The 23,425-nt window shown below is 40.5% G+C and overlaps 1 protein-coding gene across 3 annotated transcripts in view; it reads left to right on the top strand.

Annotated features, from left to right (window-relative positions):
* Positions 1 to 690: 690 nt before the first annotated feature.
* Positions 691 to 23,425, top strand: part of KCNJ1 (potassium inwardly rectifying channel subfamily J member 1) — a 52,344-nt gene continuing 29,609 nt past the window's right edge. For 2 of the 3 annotated variants that reach the window (XM_072611561.1, XM_072611562.1), the window contains exon 1: positions 697 to 985. The gene's annotated coding sequence lies outside the window, so the exon portion shown is untranslated. Of the gene's footprint in view, positions 986 to 23,425 lie in introns of all 3 variants that reach the window. The other variant, XM_072611563.1, reaches the window with a different exon arrangement.

The following is a 23,425-nucleotide window of genomic DNA, read 5'->3' as shown; positions in this document are numbered from 1 at the left end:
GTAGCCATCTCTAGGGTAGAGGGGGATAAAGAAAAAAATTTACATGATAACTCTATTATATATTTAAAAGAAATAGCAAATTGCACATAACAGATTTGGAGTTTCATATGAAGTCATCTTTTTATTATACTATGTTATGGAAATGCTTGGTTTGTTCCATAAATTAAAAAAATAAAATAACTGAATGAGTACTTAGAATAATAGATTTAGAGCCAGAAGGAGTCCCAGAGGTCATCTATTCCAAAGCCCTTATTTTACAGATGAGGAAATTAAGGCCTAGGGGGTTTACAGTCACACTGGTGTGAAGTCATAGAGACCGCAGTTGAACCAGGACTTTGACTTTCCATTCGTTGTTCTTTGCGCAGTATCACCCTTGTCCAGGGTGTGGTAAAAGGGATTCTTACTCAGGTTCAGGTTGCATTCAGTGGCCTCTGTGGTGCCTTCCAATCAGAAGATTCTGGGATTCCATGAAGGGATAATGCAGACACTTTGGAGACATTTCCCACCCAAAGCCTTCTTTACACATTCTTTACCTACAAGTGTACCTGTTGTCAGAGGGTTTCAAACTTACTCATCCATAACTTCAAGTCATTTGGACCAGGTCAGCCTTGTGCAATATTGTCTTTCTTCAGCTGCCCAGTCTCCAACCCTGACTTTATAAACAAATCACCCTTAATTAGCCTTGGCAGCTCAACACCTTTATGTTATCTACTACATTTAACCAACCACTCCTACTCTTGCTGAATCCGGTTATAAAGTAAACTGCTCTTTTGCTGTGCAGTTGCATACAGATGAGCTGGCAACCAGTTTGAGCTGACCTGTTGACTCATAAAAACCATCAGGGCCTTAGGCTGTCCCACTCCCAATACTAGAACTGTTGGACCAAAGTGTCAAGGGACCTGTCATTCCAGGAATCCTCTGTTCTCTTGGGAAAACTGCGCAACAGCTAGGCTTTGCCCTGACGGTGACTCTGGCATCCCACAAGGTAAGAGGAGGTGCTGCATATTGTTTCTTTGGGGGAAAAGGGGAAGTTTATGCTAGAGGAGATTTGCTCTTTCCCCTCTGTACCCCAATTATTTGTCTAGTCCCTTTCTTTGGATCAGAGTATGGTGAATTTGCCTCCCTCCCCACCCCAGTCTCCTGCTTTGTTATTTGTACAGACAATTCCTTGTTAATTGCCTCCTGTCACTTCTTGACATCTCACTGCTTTGAAGTTGGATGTCAAGCAAAGCATCTTTCTTATATGATGACATTATATAAAATATGTACATAACACATATAATGATATATAATTATTATATTGTTATGATGATATTTCTTATATAGTGCCATTGCCTTTGAAGGGGGTGAAGGAGGAGAGAAAAACTGTCTTTCCCTTAATCCCATGAGTAAAGTTTCTTTAGGATTAGAGGGAAAAGAGAGATGCCTGGAACCACCTGTGACTCCTGGTTCACCTCAGTACCTAGCAAGAAATCTCTAAACAAATACCCTTAGTCCTGAAGCAGTCTTCTCTGGGGATTAGAGAGGTGGTATGAAGGAATTCCATCTCTGGTGGCCTTGGGTGGCTAAACCTGCCTGTGTGGGCAGCACATTTCTAGAATGAGTATAAAGATGCCAGTTGAGGTCTGGGATGAGAGTCTAGCCAGGTGAAAGGTTCTGGATAAGTCTTGTGGCTTGATGTGCTTACATGAAAAACAGGGAGAACCTTCTTTGGGGAGCGTCCCAAGGTCTGGGAGGAATGAATGGGGGATTCTTGATATTGATTTAGTTCTCTAACTACAGAGCTGACAAATTCAAAACACCAGAAGATGCCAAATCTTTGACCATTCTGTATATTTTATATGGCCCCAAGAAGAGAGAGAAACAGTAAAGAAAAGCCCCTCTTCATACCTCATACATCCTGGTTCAATTTGTATTTGACATTCAAAGGCTATGATCAATATGGATTCTGTGCTTTATTCCCTAGCTGTGGAAAAACAATTTTCCCCCAAACATTTTTTTCCTTTCCATTGAACAAACAAAATAGAACAAGAAAAACAGTCTGTGACTGCAATTCAGAAGCATATCACTGTGGGCATGCCGATCTACACTTACTGATGTGCTGGAGGAGTTGGCTAGCTTGGAGCGTGCCCCCTTTCAAATGTAGGCTTGGTTTGCCTTCTCTCTTTGTGCACTGCTGGCCTGTTGACTTTCCACAAATAAACCAGATTGGATTGTAAAAGTAAAGCAGTGAAAGGAGAAGAGAGAAAGAATAAATGACACAAAGCAATCCCACCTTTGGGTACTTGAGACATCCAATGAAAGTATAAGCATGTAAAGATACCTTCAAGGTCCCATTACTTCAAATGCATGTTAAAACTTTGAAGAAAAGGGAGGGAAGTGGGAGCTTTGTAAATAGTTCTAGGAAGCTGGGGGGATGTGGATGGATCTTGGTTTTTCTCTGATTTTATGATAAGGCATTTACTAGTGCCAAGTCTATTGGACTTCGAAGAGCTGAATATTAAAGTTTCTCATGTTTGCCCCCCCCCCTTTTATTTTCCTTACAATATATTTTCCTGCTCTCGTCTACAAAGGACTCAGTGTTTTGGGTTTTTTTTGTTATCATTAGTTTAAAGAATCAAGATTCTATTTACATTCTCTGGTTCTTACCCATGCTGTGGCTCCCATGGGATCTCAGATTCCCCAGTTCTTTTCAGAATCCTGGCAATAGAATCAGTCATAGAATCTGAATGCTAGAAGGCACCTTAGGAATGACCTAATACAACTCCCTCATTTTACAGAGACAGAAACTGAGGCCCAAAATATAAGATTACTTAAATGAGAAAGTTTGCTTTGTCACAAACTTTAATTTCATGACTATTTAAGAAGCTAACGTTTATTACTGTTTATGGTCATCACTGTCTCCATCATTCTTTTTCTATTACATTAGTTATATCATTGTTAATTGGCTTAATGTTATTATACTACTACATCCATGATGTCTTTCTCCACAAAGTCTCTCAAATGAATAACAAATGAATAAGCAAGTCAGTTTTAAAGGACTGCTTCTTTTCAAGGGATTTATGAAGTATTATTTCATACTGGAGGCAAGTCACAACTTCTCTAAGTCTCAGGTTCCTCTTTGGCAAAATGGGAATATAATCCATATGGTACTCACATCATTGGGTTGTTGTGAGGCTTAAATGAAATAATGTGGGTAAATACTTTGCAAACTTTTACGTATTACATAAATGTTAATTATTAGCATAATTATTATTATTTTAAATCATATTTATTCCTCCAGTTGCTCCAGTCTCTTGGCCCTGTTTTATAGGTGGGTAAACACGGAGAGGGGATCATAGACCACAGACCTCACAATGAGTCAGACACATTCTTGGAGCTCATTTCTCCAGATGCCCACTCTCCTAAGTTGCTTATACAAGACCTTGTTTAGGTACCCAACACTGTCCCTCCCTGAAACAGGAGGGTAGAGCTGGCATGGCATACAGCAACCTAAGCTGGTTCCTTTCTTCTGTGGACAGATGGAGTTTTAATGAGACCTTGCTGTTGACTTTTAGTAACCCCAGTTTCTAACCTTTGCAGAATACCCTCTGCTATCCGGTATGATGAATGATACTGAGCATTAATTAGTTCAGGGTGAGCTTTTGAGTGACTATTAGAAAGGGAGTGTGATATAGACGTGAAAGGGGACTGGAACATTTGATGTTATTTCAAGGGCATGACACGAACTTGCCAGTTACTTTAATGTTGTCATGGATTCACGTCTACCCAGTGCTAAAATATTCTTTGATGACTGCACAGAGCAAGGCCTAGGAAGTAAGTTCTCTAAGGGAATCTAGTTGTCTATAAGGCATTAAGAGTTCCTAGAAAAACGTGCTAAACTTAGACTTTATTAATTTTTTAAGTTTTATTTATGCCTTTCATTTTTTCATTTCGTTTCTTAACATACTCCTTACCCCATGCCTTCTCCACAAGCCAGTGAGACTTTCCTGGTGATATTTAAATAACACCAATTGCTATAGTGACCATACATGATAGAATATGCAAAATTCCATACCCACAGAACCTCACCTCTCCAAGAAAAGAAAGAAAGTATATTTGCTTATTACTTCTTAAGGCTGAGATTGGTTATCATAATGGTTAAGTGTTTGGTTTCATTTTTGTTTACCTTATTGTAGTCATGTTCTGTTTACTATTATCTGTTCATACAAATCTTATCACGTTTCTCTGAATTCCTTATATTTACTATTTTGAGACTTATGGGCTGTGTGTGATATTTTGTGGGTACTCCATGAGATAACTAAGGTATAGAAATAGTATAAGCAGCACAGATTAGCCCTTGCTATACTTTTCTCAAGCCTATAGAAGGCAGTGTGCCATTCTATTAATTATCCAGCTAGGGAGAATAATCTCTGTGTTGCCTACCAGAAGATATTATAATCAAATCACTTGCAGCATGAGCCCATCAGAGTCTTCCAAATGCAAGAAACTTCTACCATTGTGTAATTCATTGCAGCTGGCTAAATTAAAACCCATGCTGGTCAGATACTGAATTTAGACTAGGGAATGATATAGAATATTTTTGAAAAGGAGGAAATCTATACTTCTGTTTCTACCTCGTATCTGGAATTTCATCTTTCTGGCTAGTAAATCCACTCATTTATAGAATTTATAGAATATAGTCCAGTGGCTTTGCAATACAGAGCCTACAGCCTCTGACATCTGGTTCCTCCTCTCACTTTGGTCCCCATTTTCACTTCCAGTCTGGCTGATTTTCATAGTAGAAAGAGAAATGATTTGCATTCAAAGGAAAAAGTTTCAAATCTTACTTCTTTCAATTACACCTTATGTGACCATGGGTAAGTCATTTAACTTCTCTGGGATTTGCTTTTCCCATTTATAATTAGATGACCTATGAGGTCCCCTTAATATCTAAATCTAGGATCCTATCATCATCTTATTATGGCTACATTATTTATTAGGCATAATGAACATTAAAGAAAAGATCATTAATCATTCCCATATGGAATCCTCTGCTCAACTAGGTTTAGTAATTTCTTGTGAATAGTTTCCTCATTCTTGGTTTATCTGAGGGAATTTCTGAACTATGCACTCACAGACTGTAGAGAGGGAATAGGGAAGGTGTGTATGTCCTGGTCCCCAGTTCTGAAACTTCAAGTATAAATATACCAAAGAGGTATGGGTGGGTAGGGGAGAGGTGGGGAAATCAGTCCTCTCATCCCTGGATCATCAAATTACTGGCCTTTATGACAAGTGTTTGATACTTGGGATGACCTCATGCTCGCATCTTCACTTTCATTGATACTTATCACTAGACCCAATCACTGAAGATAAGAAGGCTTGAGACACGGCCAGTGCTGCTGCTCAAGAGTCTAGCCTCAGTCTCAGGTACCCTGACATGAGACGCAGTCATCACAGACAGAAAGCAGCAGCAGTCCAGGACTTTTTTTTCCCCACATTCTGTTGTCCCTCACTCACACGGTGGCTCACATGGTGGGCAGAATGCCCCAACTCAAATGCCATGCTTTTCCCTACTCACTGCAGCCTGAATACTAAGCTGAAAGTCTCTTTAGAAGGTAAAGGAAAAGGATTTAGGAAGCCTCAAGCATAGATTTTGGCACATCTCAGTATCTTACAATTCTCTTTCTCTCAGTGGGTATTTCTAGGGCCCCATTGCTCCCACAGAGATGAAACACTATTATTGAAACACTGGCTACATTATGGTATCATAATATTTCATTTACATACCACACTTTCATCAGCCATTCTCTAGTTGATGTGCACCCACTTTGTTTCCAGTTCTTTGCTACCACAAAAAATGCTGGTATGAATATTTGGATATATATATATATATATATATAAATGTATATGATATATATAGGATCTTCTAGACCTAATTATTGTTCTTGTGAATGACAAACATGATGATGAATAGATTGGTCCCTTAATCAGAGGGTTTCTTCAAGAATTAATTAAGGCTAATGGGTCATGGCTTAAATTGCTATGGAAGTGAAAAAAATTCAAATTGCTTTTTAAAGCTTCTCTTGGAGCCATTTTTTGGGATTTTTCTTCAAAGTGGGCCTCTCCACCCACAAGGGGCAGAAACTGGCAGATCCTATGTGGCATGATCTGTCTGCATTTTCAATTACCTTCCAGACTGCAGGCATGAGGGGGAGTAAAATGAGTGCTGAGGGAAAATCTGGAAGAAGGGTTACTCATTTCTAGAGTATTCATAACAGCGTTGGTTAGACCACAGCTGGGGTGTGCTGTCCATCTCTCCCATTGGCTTTTTTTTGGATAACACTTGGCATTCCCAAAGTGCTCTTCTGTCAATCATTTTTAGTTACACCCAGGGGTTGAGGAAGGGTGGAATAACATGGAAACTGGATTATTATTTCTTGTGTTTTTTTGGTGAGGGGGGAGAGAATATTTTCATTCTCCTACTTCTTTAATCTGGGGTCTATGAACTTTAAAAAATACTTTTAAAAATGTATTTCAATATAGTTTGCTTCCTTTACAATTTTATGTATTTTACTTTACAGATTTAAAATGTTATTCAGAGAAAGGATCCATTGGGATCCATGTCACAAAAAACAAGTTTAAAAATCTCTGTCCTAGTAGAATGAGCCCTGGACTTGGAGTCAGGAGACTTGGGTTCAGAGCCTAGTTCCAATCCTTATCAAGCACACGACAAAGCCCACAGAAACTAAATGACTTGTTGACAATCTCCCTGAGTCTCAATTTCCTTGTCTGTCAAATAAAGGTAATAATTCTTGCAAAAAGTTGTGAGGAATGTGATGTAAAAATGTGGATTATTGCTGTTGCTACTACTATGACGGCTGTTCTCAGTGACTTCACATTGCTTTAGGGCACTCTCCTCAGGGTCTCCTGTCCCTATCAACTTGTCTATATTAACAACAGTGAAAAGGTTTGATAACTAGGCACTCATTATTCTATGTAAATCAAATCATAGAGTGTTAGAGGCTACTTAGTACGAGCCGTGTCCAAAGTAGGAAGTCCCTCTGCCGCATAGAATCATTGAGTCTGAGAGCCAGGAAGTACTTTAAAGGTCGTTATGTCCAGTCTGTTTGCTTTACATACAGATGGGACCTGGTGCGGAACGGTAACTTGTCCAAAGCTACACAGCTAGTTAGTTTTAGGATACCCAGAACACCCAGCCCTGCACTCATCTCCATCAAGCAGTCAACCTGCCTGTGTTTGAACAACTCCAGGGGTGGAGAACTTTCTGCCTTGCAAGAAGGCAATTCCCTTTCAGTCCTCCCTCATTATTCCTTCTGTTTACCTCCTTGTAATTTCTATCCACTTGTTCTGCCCCTTGGAACCACAAAAAAAAAAAATAACCCTAATCCTTTTTCCACGTGACAGCCCTTCAAATATCTGAAGACTGCTATCATGTCTCCCCTAAGTCTCCTCTCCATCAGGTTAAACAGCTCTAGTTTCCTCAATTGTTCAATTCCAATTTGTTGCTTCTCAAATATTCTTGTTCTGAATACATCTAAACCCCAGCAGGAAAGGAAACCATTTGGCATCCTCATTAAGAATAAAGAACATGTTTTCCCAAGGTCACTGTGGATAAATAATATCTACATCCTTTTTCTTTCTTTTTTCCTTCCTCTCTCCCTCACTCTTTTTGCAAGCAAGGGTCCATGGTAATTTCCTGTGTTGGTTCTCTACTTAGAAAAAATGGTTTATCTCTATGGGCATGTTAGTATCCTAAGCCAAAAACTATAATTAGCTTGCCTTGGGAATTTTGCCTTCTAGTTAGCTACATTGGACACATGTGTTGTACAAATTATTTTATCTGGGAGACATGCTAGTTGCGTTAGAAGCCCAGAAAAGACAAACTTACTTATTACTCTTTTCCCTCTCCATTTTCCTTAAGTATGCCGAGATAATTAGTTTGGTTAAGAACCTTAACCAAATGGTACTTAATGCTTGTCTAGAAAAATGCACCCTTGTCTTCACAGAATGGATTTGAATACGTGATGCTGTACTTGGGAAACAGCAGGTGGACATTGTAGCTGGAGAATTTAAACTCCCCCGTCCCTCTCAGGTGACCACCCCTAAGGGAAGATTCCCATGGTTCACTGCCTGTGACTAAATTCTTGGGAGGTTTCCAGCTCCATCCAGAGCTGTTATTTGTCCTTGAGTGGTGGGACAGACCTAAGTTACCTACTAATGAGAGTGCCTCCCACAGGAAAAGACAGACTGATGAAAGTTGGCCATTTGGTGTCTACATCCATTGTAACTAGTAACAAGATGTTCAGTGAGATAAAAGTAATCACCGTCTCATGCTTCAAAGCACCAACTGACCCTCTAGAGGTCAGGAAGAATATTCTGCTTTTGCAATGTGGTTTGGGTTACTGATGAATTATGCATAGAGTATAGATAACCTGAAATGGGTTTGGAGAAGAGTTCAAAGACAATTAGAGGATGGTCTGAGAAGTCTGTAGAAAGTTTAAAGATACAGGGACTACCTTTTCAGAAGTTCTTTAGAAATAGAGGAGATTCTAATCTATTAGTCTTATCTGAAGGGAAGCTAGGTGGTGCAGTGGATACTTAGGAAGACTCATCTTCATGAGATCAAAATCTGGCCTCAGACACTAACTGCGTGACCCTGGGCAAGTCACTTAACCCTTTTTGCCTCCGTTTCTTCATCTTTCAAATGAGGTGGAGAAGGAAATGGCAAATTGCTCCAGTATCTTTGCCAAGGAAATCTCAAATGAAGTCATGAAGAGTCAGACATGACTGAAATGACAGAAAATGTGCCAGAGAGCAAACAAGAGAGGAAAGATTAAAATAGAAGGCAAGGTGGGATTCAAAGTGAGGAATAAAAAACATAAAAAGAAAGGAAGAAGATAAAGAAGTGAGAAAGAAATAAAATCTTAGCCTTGAATCTCTAGTTATACCAAAATTCACATAACTCAATTCACCGGATTATGGTTTATACTATGCCTACTAAGTGCTAAGTATGTCTACTAAGTACTAGGTCTATGAGATGTACTGCAAAGTAGTAGATGGAGAGTTGGCTTCAGAGCCAGGAAGACCTGTGTTCAAATTTAGACACTGAAACTGACAAATGCTGACTGTATAACCCTGGCCAAATGACAACTTCTCAGTGCACTAGGAAACTCTCTAAATTATGAATTATTGACAAGAAAGAAAGCATAGATCCCTCCTGTCTCCTACTCTGGGTTAATCCCAATAGGAGATCCAGGGAGTATCAGATCTGACTCGTGCCCTCCTTTCTCTTTTATTTCTCTATATTTCCTAGAATAGTGTCATTACACAAAGGGGAGCTCAAGGAACCCATCTGAGATTCATGAGATGCAAAGATGTGGCTCCTGCCTTCAATGAAATTTGCAGTTGCTTTGTGGAGATAAGACTTGCACAAGTGAAGCTGAGATGGTAGCTTCATCATTGTTGACTTATGGCCCAGTTAGATTGTAGGATCATTGCTTCCCCTTCTTCTCCTGCTCAGCTTGATCTTTGGCTGGGGTTCCTTTACTAACCTGGTAGGGATGGATCTTGCTTTCCCAAAGACAAAAACCATTTCTATAGAAAGCATTATAAGACAGCATGTGGTAAGAGGCAAAGTACAAGCAACAAACTCTAAGAATTTCAGAGATGAATATGCTTGGCTAAGGCTGTGGTAATCCAAAAGGTCTTCCTGGAAGAAGTAGAACCTGAGTTGGGCTTTGAAGGATGCAATGGATATGGATAGAGGAAAGGAGCACTGGATGAACTATTCTATAAGAGATGCCAAGTTGAGGGGCAGCTAATTTAGAGCTAGATTATTGATAGGAAGGAAGTGAGAGTCCCCTTGGATGCTGCCCTTCTCAGACGTTCTCTGGAGCATGGCATCAAGTTCTGAGCCCAACATTTTAGCAAGGACATTCACAGGCAAAAGAGCACCTGGAGGAAGCCAAACCAAGGTGGTGAGAGGCCTGGAAATGTAAGCATCAGGGCATATTTTGTCTGGAGTAGATAAAAGTGGGAACTATCTGAAAAGTTGCCACTTGAAAGAGGAATTAGTTTTGTTCTATCACAAAGAATCAGTTAGCAAGCATTAATGAAGCACCTACTATGTGCCAGAGATTGTGTTAAGCACTGGGAACACAAAAAAATTGGAATAAATTCCTGCCCAGGTTGCACTTCAGAATCTCTTCTGGGCTTTCTCTTAGACTATGACAGAAATCTCTCTGCCCTAGAAACTCATTTCAACTCCAAACTTAACATATTGGAAATAGTCTACACCTCTATGGCTGTTCCCTCTGGTTGACAGGTTTCTCCCAGAACCTCCCTTTAAAGCAGGAAGACCAGGCCAACTGTGCCTTCATCCCCCTTCAGGCTTACCCTCCTCACTCACTGGACTTTCTCCACCCTGTTCCCTTTTCAGGTTCCTTCCTTTCACTCTCTTTTCAGATCCCTTGTGTTATGTTTGTCCATTAGAATGGAAGCTACTTGAGAGCTGTGACTGTCTTTATGCTCCTATTTATCTTAGCCCAGTGCCTGAAAGTTAGTGAGTGCTTAATAAATGTGCATTGACTTGAAAGAAAGTCCCTGCCCTCAAGGAGTCACATTTTAATGGAGAAACTCTTATTCTAAAGACCCACTGGTAGAGATGGAACCAAAAGAGTAGAAGCTAAAGGACTGGGTATTTCTGTTTAATATATGGAAATGCTTCTAATAATTACAGTTATTCAGAGAGGAAATTAATTGCTGGAGAGATCATGAATTCCCTGTTACTAGAGGTAAGCAAGTAGTGACTGATCATTGCCAGAATTTTCTAGAAGGTAACCTCTGAGATCCCTTCTAATTGTAGGGTTCTTGAATTACATGATGCTGGACAGGTTATAGGGGTAGCTAGGCCTGGAGTCAGGTAGATTCCTCTTTCTGAGTTCAAATCTGGCCTCATTCATTCACTTACTACCTGGACAAGTCATAACCCTACTTGCCTCAGTTGTCTCATCTATGAAATGAGCTGGAGAAGGAAATGGCAAACTGCTCCAGTATCTTTGCCAAGAAAACTCCAAATGGAGTCACAGAGAGTCAGATATGACAGGAAAATGACTGAAAAAAAGGGACAGGTTATGATATGTGTTGGACAAGTAGAAGCCTGAGACTGGCAGCTGAGAAGTGAGGCCAACCTTGTGCAGGACTTGGAATTTATAGATCTTTCTATCGCTAGATAAATATTTTATATTTTGGCTACTGTGTATTTTGGAGTGTATTTTGTTTGCCAGTTTGGGTGTCTACAGGAATGATGATTTTATACTATTTGGTGGGGGGGTGGAAAGGGCCTGCTGGAGGCTGTTATCTGGAACAACGTGAGGTCTGAGAGAGAAGTCATAAAATGAGTAAATATCTTTTCATGAGTATAAACTACAATTACTGGGAGGCAGAACTCAGGAATTAGACATTCAGAAAGTTAAGATTAAAGGAGCATGAGGCATTAAAATCATTTTGATCTGGGAAATAGTGGGATTTAGTGAGGAATCAGTGGGTTTGGAGGACCTTGATCTGCTTCTACATATTTAGCTGAACAGGTCTCTTAACCTCTTGGGGTCTTAGTTTTTTCATCTATAGGTAGGGAAAGCAAAAACGTGAGTATAATTTTAGGAATGTAGGATAAACTCTTTGGGTCCCCCACAACCTTCTAAAGGGATTAACTGAAGCTTCCAAGTAATCTGTTGGCAGCTAGGTGGCTCAGTGCCTGGTGTCTGAAGACCTGAGTTCAAATGTGATCTCAGACACTTACTAGACCCTGATCCAGGGCCAGTTACTTAACCTCCTTAATTCGCTGGAGAGCGAACCATCCAGTATCTTTGCCAAGAAAACCCCATGGGTGGTATGGTCTTACAGGGTCACAAAAAATCAACATGACTGAAGAAAAAGCCAAGTAATCTATAATGATCTGATAGCCAAGGTGATGGTAGATTTGGAAGGGATTTTTGTCATTCCAAGGCAACTATGAAATGGGCCTTGGGAGGCCCTGCTGGGAAGGAACCAAAGAATAAATTTAAATAAATTAAATTTAAATTAATTTTAAAATTTGGTTTGGGGGTTCACTGCTATGTTGAATAGGTGCAGTTGTGATTCAGATAGATAGATATAGAGTATTAAACAGTGACTATGTGCCAGACACTGAGCTAAATACTATGGATAAGAATGCAAGCAAGCCAGCCAGTTCCTGACTTCAAAGAACTAATATTTTAGTGGGGGAAAACAAGACATAATGAAGAATTAGAAAGGGAGGGCCATGATGTATGTGTGTACTGGAGTGGGAGTGGAAGATTAATCTGTCAGGTAAAGAGAAAAGCTGACTTAGAGCAGAGGGATCCAGGGATTGGAGTCTAGGTTGTTGGTAAGGAAGAGGTACAAGTGATGGTCTGAGTGGAGTAACCATGGTCTCATGGGCATGGCTGTTGAGTATTGAGCAGTCTGGGAAATAGTATACATACAAGAGGTGAGAAGGCTTGGGTAAAGCAGGCATGTTGTACTCTATTTTCCTCCAGGAAAGAAACAACTTAATAGTAATTTTGAAGAGAAATGGTAGGACACAGTAAGATTTTAGTGAACAGTAGACAGCAACTTAACAGAGAAAGCATATACACCATATATTTAATATATATATACATATATAAATACACTATATATCTACTATACATATACTACATATAGTATATGTCTAGTGTATATATTATATAAGATAGATTTACACATAGATCTCTCTCTATATAGACATATCTATAACTTTATATAGATCTCTCTGTTGAAGCCTATATCTATCTTATGTGTGCATAGTTGCTTGCATGTTGTCTTTCCCATTACACTATGTGCTCCTTAGCGCAGGAATCATATTTTTGCCTTTTTCCAGTGCTTCGTACAGTGCTTGAACATAGTAAATACTTTATCAATCATTGCAGAATCACTGCCTTGAATTAATGTGTTATTTATGTTAAAATATTAGACGGGGGCTCATTCTTTGGAGCTTTGAATAGATGCTGATCTAAGGTGTCTTGGGAACCAATGAATATCTTCTAAGGAGCCACACTGATGAAAGCCCAGGTTACATGGATAATGAGAAGATGGTACAAGATAATCTCTAAGGTTTCCCTGCCCCCCCGAACCCCGCAAATTTTAAATTGGCGATTCTTCAGGTATATGAGAGGATACTTCACTGCTTCCCAGTATCCAAGAGACAAAAGGGAGGCAAACTTCCATTATAAAATGAAGGATTCTGATAAAACATTAGAAAGGAATTCCAAGAATATTAAAATGAATTTCCAAGGCAATATATGTAATATGATTCTCTGGAATTTTTAAAGACTAGACAGGCATTAATCTTGCTTCAATAGTATAGAAGAAGCCTTGCTTGGAAGCAGGAGATGTCCATGATGACCACTGAAGGTCCCTTTCTATCATGAACTCTGAGTCCACTCATGTAGATATGTTTCTGGTAACAGGTGGTTTTCCCCAGATACTTCAATTCATTTTGGCTAGACAGAAAGACTGGAGAAAGGCTTTAGATGACATAATTTGGTGGATCATTGACAAAAACACTTCTTAGGACACTCCTTGGGTTTAAAATTTTCTTCAACCTACTAAACTCTACTATAAACCAACTTTCCTCACAGAATACAAATTCTTCCATAGCTCCCACCCTGAGCAGATACGTGAGGATCCCAGAGGCACCACTGAGTCTCAGTCAGCCAAGAGGTGTTGAGAATCTTCCCTCAGGCCATTTTCCTTCACTCTTCCCACCCCCATCCTTACTGCCCAATTCTCTACCACCTACTCCTTATCCTAGAGCACACCACTCCCTTCACACTTGGGCCATCCTCCATATGCAGGAACATTTCCAGCATTTTAACAGCCAACCCTATCTTTAAGATCCTTTGCTTCCACCCCCATTACAGGGGGTAGTCCTTGATCCTGGCTGGTCTCAGTTGCCTTTATTCCATTCATTAGAGTTCCCTTAGAGAAGCCCTGAGCAGCTCAGGAAATGGTCCTGTTTTAGTCTCCTCAGCTAGTCATTTCAGTGCTGGAAAGGGGTGTGGGTGGAAGTTGGCAGCACAATATTTTCCATCTTTGACTGCTCAACTGTGTGGGTGAGAATGGGGGCCTCAGAGACACTAACAGTCAGACTAGAGCCCAACTAATTTCCAAATGCAAATATATTAAACTCAAAGCACATTTTGCTGGTGACTGGAGGCTAAAAGCTTGACTGTGCTGTCTATTCTTGGGCTCTGCTTGTGTCTGAGATGGAGAAAAGTCATGGCATGCAAGTAAAGAGTGACATGATAGATTTTTGCTTGCCATGCCCAGAGTTAATAACTGTTATCCCATACACTTGTACAGTGTATTTAATTTTCCAGAACGCTTTCATGCATATACAGTATCTCATTCATCTTTACAAAAACCCTCCAAGGAGGGTGGGGGTAGGGAACTGAGTCCCAGAGGCAAAGGCAAATGACTAGCCCAAGATGGTAAAACTAGTTCCTGAGAGAATTAGGGCAAATTGTCTGATCCTGGCTTTCCATGCATTTCCATTGGACTCCATCCATTGTCTCCATAAGTAATGACTCTCAGTTCTTTCCTCTCATTCAGAGGCCCCAACGTGGATGGGCATGCTGTTCTTTCTCTATAGCCCCCAGAATTAGAGACCATAGGGGACAGAGTCCTGATCACGTCTTAACCTTCCAACCCTATAGAAAGCTGTCTATAATGGGGTTTGCTCAAGGATCAATTTCAGTGTCTTCTTTAGGTGGTGAAGTGCTCACTCTCTTCTTAAGACTTTTCTGACATCACAGATTCCAGTGATAGGCATAAACCCTTAGGAAGTCATGGAGTCTCCTCTCTAGCTTCAAACCAAACCTCCATATGAGTCATCCAGATAATAGTTGTTGGTTCTGAAAAGTGATTTAGTGTGATGAAATGAACTTCAGCTGTGAGTTATGGAACCTGTCTCTAGGGTTCATCCTCTGGGGGTCCTCCTCTGCAAAATGAGGGTCTTTCTGCTAGTTGTTTGTGTCTACCCTCATCCCTATAGCCTTGTACCTATTTTGTAAATACCTATCTATGTCAATGTTGTTGCTCCAGGCTAGATAGTAGACTTTTTGAAGGCAGGGACTGCTTTCACTTTTACCTTTGCATTCCCATTTCCTGTGCCTAGAACACAGTAGATACTAAAATGCATGTTGACTGATAAGTCCTATAAATAAATAACCAAGTTTCTTTTCCATCATTTCTCTTCTTCTTCACTGGGAGTTCTCCAGTTTCTCCATAACCATCTTAAAACATGAAGACTTGATAACTGTCTACTAAAGACGTTGGCAAAGTTGAGTATGTGCTAATGGCAGAAGGACCTTGCCTTTGGTAGCCTCCTCTTACTCCACTGACAAATTTACAATGTCCTGTTGTCCCCAGGCCCATTTGCACTATTGGGCTATGTTGCTCCTGAACTTGTCCCTTTTTTCTTCTTATTGTGCATAGTCTTACATTCCAACCTCCATGATCACATCAAAACTCACCTTTCCTGCATCTCAGACCTTTTAGGCCTTGCTCTTTGCTAGATGAACACTAGCTTATCTCATCAATAAATTCATGGGCACCATAGGATTTTAGAATTAGAAAATACCTTAGAGATAAACTCGTAATAGGATCATATGCCAAACCTTTCATTTTATCAATGCAGAAACAAGCAAAGAAAGTAAAGACATTTGTCCAGGTCACACAGATTGTAAATGGTAGAGCTAAAATTTGAACCCAACTCTTCAGGCTCTGAGTTTAGTCCTTTTGCTATTATACAACCCTGTCTCCTCTAAGATAATAGGTAACAGCCATCTTCCCAGGTTGTAATTGTGATTTTGACATGGAACTTTAGGAATAACTACAAAGGAATCTCTTTAATCACAGGAATTTCTCATGCAATGTGGTCTTTTGGTGCCACACAGAAAAAGTATAATTGAGTAGAAAAGCATGCTATTTTATTTATAAAAACTTATGCAGTATAGCCTCCCAAACATCAATAAAGGTGACATGTATAACAATGATCATTTCTATACCTCACAATCATTCTATGATGATGTCTCACCATGGCGAAAAGTGATCCAGGGTTCTTGAAGGTGATCTCAGTAGAGTACAAGCTCTAGTAAGTCTTCCCAAGCTGAAAATCCTGTTTCCAAGTATGGTTCTGTATGTTTGTTTTCTGAGGACCAGTCTAGCTAATTTCAGAGATTCTCAGCATCACGCTGGACTTGAGATGGAGAATTTTGCTGCTGCAGTGTTTCTTAAAGGCCATGCAGGGGCAGTGATCTGTGACAGTGGTAGGAGGGCACATTGACAACATTGGGGATTATTGGAGAACATCTATCTATCACTTTAGAAAACATCTCACATGCTTTATGTCATTGGATGCCCACAGTTCCCTGTGTGGTTGAGTAATGCAAAATTATCTCCATTTCCACAGATGAGGAAACTGAGAAGACATGACTAATAAGGAACAGAGCTAGGATTTAAATCCAGTTTCCTGGTTTCAAGTCTAGGGTTCTTTTTCTCCACTGTGCAACCCCAGCTCAGCCCCACTTTTTCGCATCTTTTGTTCCTTCCAGAATTCTATTCAAATACTGTCTTTTCCAGGAAGCCTTTCTTAATCTATCTAGCTGCCAGTCCCCCTCCCATCAATTTCCCTTGTATTTATTTGTTTGAAAGGCAGTATGGTATAGTGGATAGAGAGGTGGCCTAGTGGTCAGGAGGCCCTTGGTTCAAGCTCCAGCCATGGAGCTACCTGTTACAGTGTAACTCTGGGTAAGCGGCTTAACCTCTCCATGTCCCAGGCACCTAGATTTAGAGTGTCTTGGACTATAAATTGAATTGAAGGGGCTAATTTACATTAATAAAGAAAATTCTTCAAACAGGAGATCTCTACACAGATAAAGATCACAGGTATAGAAATTTATTTGCATATTTTATACATATTTATGCATATGTGGTTACACACAATATAATGTGTAAAAATGCCTCCTCTGAAGTCAAGGACTTTTTTGCTTTTATCTTTGTATCTCTGGTGCCTGGAACATAGCAGACACTTTAAAAATACTCTCATTGATTGGTTGTCCCAGTTAACGTGACTGATGAGAATCCCAGTTTTAGGAACAGTAAGTCATCACCAAGGTTTATCACTGTCCAGATCATAGCAACATATCTGACTTGTGGGTAAAGTGCTTAAGAGGAAATAAAACAATCTTCTAATTGCTAACCTTGCAAACCTCAAGCCTATAAAGTGAAGGTAACATCATGCCACCCTTAAAACCATACCACATAGGTGGCCACCTACTCTGCCTTGGCTTAGATCCAACACTATTTCCCAGTTTCTAATGATCTCGCTAGGACACTGGAGCCTTACTGTAATATACTCCTTTAGGTCTGGGTCATAGAATGGGGTTATAAATGAGATTGACCCTTAATAATGTCTTTCTAGTAATTAAACCTCCATGGATGGAATCCAAGATGGACACACATCGGAAGGTATATTAAGTTAAAATACAGTACCTAACAGTATAATCATGAAGGATTGAATTATATTAATTAAAAAGACAGAGAAAAGAACGTTGGAACCAGAGTCAGGGAACCATAAAATGCTGAATAACTTTGACCAGTTCTGGACTTCAATTTTTTTCACTTTGAAAACCAAAAACGTTGAATTAAACTATCCTTAAAGTTTCTTTTAAACAGGATATTGACAACCCGTGAAATAACTGGCCTCAGGTTCTTCACTTGGGAGACAAGAGGCAACAGCCCACTCATTTCTCTCTCCTTTGAGTGGGACTTTCCAATTAGGTATGGGTCCTTCCATTTTATTATGATATTCAACTGGATTTGGACATTAGTAACAGCTCCAGATAAGAGTTTGTTGTTCAGATGTTCATGGAGGGCAGTCAAAAAAGCTCACCAGTCCCCAGAGAAAATCTATCTCTAACCTCCCTCCTTTATCCAGAGACCCTGTCATGCTATCCTTGAAGGAAATCCAATTGGCCTGGTACAATTTGATCTCTGCAATCTAATCTAATCTCATGGTTTTGTTGTCAATATTTCTTTTTCCTCTCTGATCTTCACCCTCATTTTTCCTTCTGTTAATTTTATTCCCTGCATCCGGGAAGAACAGACCTCTGTTCATTGTGGTTCATATCTCAGGATGTTGGGTATAACTCTTCTCTTCAGCACGGGGAGATGTTCTTAAGGGTATCTGAACAGGGCTGAGGGTGGGTCTGGAAAGCCTGACAGATGACTTGCCTACGTGTTAGTGAGAGGATAGGCAGACAAAAGTTTCAGTAACAGTTACTAACAAAAACTCCGCTCAGTCTTTCCCTTCTTTAACCTGGAATCCAGGATCCATTCCGGGGGTGGGCAGTGGGGAGGGTTTCTGGGTTGCTGAGGGGATGTTCTTTGCAACCTGCTCTCTTTGAATTCCCCCAGAATAAAAACCATACACACAGCCATTCCCTGATTAAAACCTGGAAGCTCATCTCCTGCTTTCCTCTGTGTTTCATTTCTTACATTTGTATTTTCAGTTCTTCCTGACTAAGAATTTTAATTTTATTTAAAATATTATACATATATTATACATATAAAATATTATACATACATGTATCATACTCATACACATATATACATATTGCATTTCAGAAGTGATTGCTGCTGTTTAAATATATTTTAAGTAATAAATGATTAAACTTTAATTATTGTAAAACTCAAACATTTATTATGCACTTAGTATGTGCACTGCCTGTGCTAAGCAGGGGGCGGGGGGCAAGATGTACTGTTTAGGGAAGACTAGAAAGTTGTATAATAATGCTATGAGAATTCTGTGCGGGGGGGGGGGGAGCAATCTGAATCATTTGAGTCATCTGAGTCACATCTGGGAAGGTTTCAGTGAGGAGCTACTTTTTGATTTGGATTTTAAAGGATTGTTAGGAATTCAGCTGGTGAAAAAGGGGAGAAAAGACATTCTAGGCACAGAAACAGAACCATAACTAGGAATTCTGACACCTGTGGCAAATTCATTTGGGGTTGGGGTTAAGGAGTGACCTCTCCTTCACATGGTGGAAGGAGAATGGAATTCGAGATCACAGGGATTGTGGAGGGGTTGAGGAACTGGAACTGGGAGACCAGGGAATTTGAAGGGTGTAAGGGTTGGGCTAAAGAAGAACATGGTACTGAACTTACTAGGGATGGGCATAAATATACCTGGAGGCCCATAGAGTAAATCAGGACAGTGGAATAACAAAAAGGGTCTGGCTAGGATCTAGTGAACTTTAAAGGAGAAGAGGTGGGTGCTGAGTGAGGATGGCAGAGGAAGGGTCTAAAAGTGGCAACAGGAAGCAAAGAGCAGAAGATTCCTTCCGCTAACCCCAAGTGCCAGGGGATATGAGAGAAGGAGCATTCAGCCTTGGAAAGGATGCCAGGAGAGGTGAGTCATTTGCCCTTTTATTCTCCACCTCATTTTACAGATGAAGAAACTGAGGCAAATAGGGTTAAGTGACTTGCCCAGGGTTTACAAAGCTAGCAAATGTTTGAGGTCAGATTTGAACTCAGAAAGATGAGTCTTCCTGACTCCAGGCACAGCACTCTTTCCACTGCGCCACCTCACGACCCTAAAAGGAAGAGTTCCACAGACCAGGTTCAATGTCAATCCTCATGGCTGATTCCTGCCTAACTCTGATCTGAGATTGGCCCTGGGATTTCTCCTTGCAAGGCAGGTACTGAAAACAGAGAGCATGACTGGGAAGTAGCCCTACGAGATGCTTAGCCCTGGAAGCTAGCAGCGGCAGCTGAGTGAGGGATGGGGGCCAATGGGTTAGCAGGTGTTAATAGGCGTGAGGAACAGGTTTTCCTGTCCCCTTCATGCTACTTCCTAGAACACAGTCCTGATTGCTTCATGCTGGTTTTGGTTCCGCATCAGGAACAATGTAAGCAAAGGGACAAAGGAAAAGCACAATGAATGACCCCAGAACAAAAAGTATTTGAACTTGGCTGAAGCATACAGTGTACAGAAGGAAATTATAAAATAAAGTTGAAAACAGAAAGAAAAGACTGGGGGCTCCAGGATCCCCTTGACACCTTAGCTTTCCTATGCTTTTTTCCCCTTATTTCCCCCACTGAATGGTCAGGTCGGACTGGCCACACTACAGGACCTTTTGACTTTAATTCCAATTTGTGTTCACACTGTGGCATAGACATACAAGAAAAATGTAATGATTGGAGGGACCCCTGGGAAATCATCCAATCCAGCAGCTCCCCTGGCTGACCCCTGTAGGCTTCCCAGGTGGTCTGTGGGCTGCTGTTTTGTCATCTGCGAGCATATAAAAAGGGACAGTGTCTGAACTTGGTTTCTGGCATAGATGAGTAGTTTACTTATGATTATAGAATAAGAACCAGACATCACCTCATAGGTGTCTCGCTCCGTTCTTCATGCTGCTTCAGGTGAGGTTTTCTGTTTGTTTTGTGGTGGCAGATTGGAGCCAAGGAGATAGGTCCAGGGAGTCCACAACAGCATCAACAACGATATCTATATTTTACTAGCCTCAGTTTCCTCATCTGTAAATTAGAGGGTTGAACTAGATGTTATTGGAGGTCTTCAAACAGTGCTGTCAAATTCAAATAGAAGCCAGATGACTAAATGGGACAGAACGACCCCTGCAAGCCACATATTGATGTAGAAAACCACATATTAACATTAACTATATCCCAATGCGGGCAGCTTGGTGGTATAGTGGATAGAGCTTGGGGCTTGGAATAAGGAAACCTCATCTTTCTGAGTTCAAATCTGGCATGAGACACTTAATGGCTGTGTCACTCTGGGCAAGTCACTTAACCCTGTTTGCCTCAGTTTCCTCATCTGTAAAATGAGCTAGAGAAGGAAATGGCAAATCCCTCCACTATCTTTGCCAAGAAAACCCCAAAAAACCAAGTGGGGTCACAAAGGGTCGAACACGATTGAAACAACTGAACAACAACATATTCTACTGTGTTTTTATTTATTTTGTCAAATGTTTCCCAATTAAAACATTTTAATTTGATTCTGTGAGCCTACAGGCTGTGAGTTTAACATTTCTTCCCTAAAGCTTTGACAGCCCATGGTTCTGTAAACAAAAAATTAAGGAAACACTGATCTATTTCTAGCCTTCAGCCTCCCTTGAGAAGGGGAGATCACACTGAATAATGAAAATGTCTTTGAACAGGAAATCAGGAGACCTGAGCTCATTTACTCTGATATTAGCTATGGTGTTAATCACAGAAAACCTCTTTTATCTCTCCATCCACTTTTGTCTGAACCCATGCACTGAGTGTGAGTGAAACAGAGCTGAGATTCATGTATTACTTCTTCACTTTGACTTTCTAAATCTTAATCTCCTCATTTGTAAAATGAGGATAATAATGCTGTCCTTGCATTAGCTACCTATCAGGGCTGTTGTGAAGAATGTGCTTTGGGAACCTTAATAGGTTATTGAAATGTGAGTTTTTTCTTATTAAGCCACCCAGGATAGACTAGTGGTTTTCTACATTTTTCCTCAAGTTCCCCAAGGGCAGTGTATTTTATCACAGAGCAAAGTACTGAATGCCCACCCCTCATTCTTTTTTAAGATTCAGTTCTAATTATTTGTTTTTCCTGGGGAGAAGGCATCTGTGAACAGGAGAGAGTTCTCAGTATTTATCATTATTTGCAGTATATTGGTTTCCTTGGGAGAAATGAAATTGAGGATATTTATTACCTTGTCACTTAATCTCCCTGAACTTCAGTGTCCTGATCTGTAAGTGGGCATAATACCTTGCAGGCTTATTATGAGGAAATCATTTTCCAATCCTTAAAATATCAAAGTAAGCTTCAAAACACACCCCAAAAGTGCTTCTTTGGGACTTTTCAGTTACCACAGCCCTGAAGAGCTGTAGAAACTTTAGCCATGGAGGAGGAACAAGGCAGAGGCAACAGTCACCTCAGGGAGTCACTCAGTCACTCAACAAATGCTTAGGAAGCACATGCTCTTTTCCAGGTGCTGGGGATATAAAGAAAGGCATGAACAGTCTTTATCCTCAAAGAATTCATATTCTAATGGGAAAAAACAATGTACAATGATAATAATCTCAGCTAACACTTCTTTAGTCCCTATTATTTGCCAGCCACTGTGCTGATAGCTTTACAAAGAATATCTCATTTGATCCTCACAGTAACCTTGGGAAGTGGGTGCTATTATTATCCCCATTTTACAGATGGGGGCAATAGGGAAGACAGAGATTATGTGACTGGACCAGGGTCACACAACTAGTAAGTGTCTCTGAGGCTGGATGAGATCTCAGGTAGATCTACTCAGCACCCTAGCTGCCATACAACATACCTATGGAGTAGATGGGAGGTAGTCTCAGAGGAAAAGTCACAAGCAACTTGAGGGACTAGAAAAAGCTTCCTGCAGATGGTGGGATATGTTGTTATTGTTGATGGTGATGATGGTGGTGGTGGTGGTGATGTTCTCGATGTAGGTCCTTCATTCTCAAAGTGAGCATTCTCAATGACATCACAAGGATGAGGTCTTGACTTGTACCTGAACTAGATTTAAGTGAGGCAGAGTTACACAAAGTCATCAGCCTCACTCTCTCCTCCAGAGTCATCAAAGTCCAGTGACAAGGAAAAGTCAAGACTACTGGTAATGGCCCAAGATGCAGTGGATGACTTTGGATATAAACTGAGTCTTGAAGGAAGTCAGGGAAGGAAGATGATGAGGAAGTGAGGAGGCTGGGGGAGTGGAGAAGGACAGTTATTGCAAAAGCAAGGATGCTGGAGATGGAATATTTGTGTTCAATAAACAGCAAGTACACCAGTATAACTGGATCATAGAGTGTGAGAAAGGGAGCAAATGGAAGAAGACTGGAAAGACAGGAAGGAGCTAGGTTAGAATGATTACTGAATGTCAAATAGAAAACTTTATATTTGATCCTGTAGATAATGCAAACTGAAGTTTGTTGAGTAATGGTGAAATGATGTGGTCAGACCTATACTTTAGGAAAATCTTTTTTGGCTGCTAAATGGAAAATGAATTGGAGTTAGGACAGACATGAAGTAAAGAGACCAATGAGAAGGCTCTTGTAACTATCTAGCACCCAGGTATTGAGGAGATGAGGACCTGCCCTGGGGTTGAGGCTAAATGAACAGAGAGACAAAAACGAATATGAGCAATGTTGGGAAGATAGAAGTAATAAGACTTGGCAAAAGACTGGATTTGTGGGGTTAGATTGAAGGTTAGGAGACTGGTTGACTGGGAGGAGGGTGATGCCCTTGAGAGTACTAGGGAAGTTGTAAAGAGGGGAGAGCTTGTGGGGAGAACAT

Source organism: Notamacropus eugenii, chromosome 5 (assembly GCF_028372415.1).
Source record: "Notamacropus eugenii isolate mMacEug1 chromosome 5, mMacEug1.pri_v2, whole genome shotgun sequence".
Lineage (NCBI taxonomy): Eukaryota > Metazoa > Chordata > Mammalia > Diprotodontia > Macropodidae > Notamacropus > Notamacropus eugenii.
Note: the sequence above shows the minus strand (reverse complement) of the source record. Positions and strands in the feature narration are given on the sequence as shown.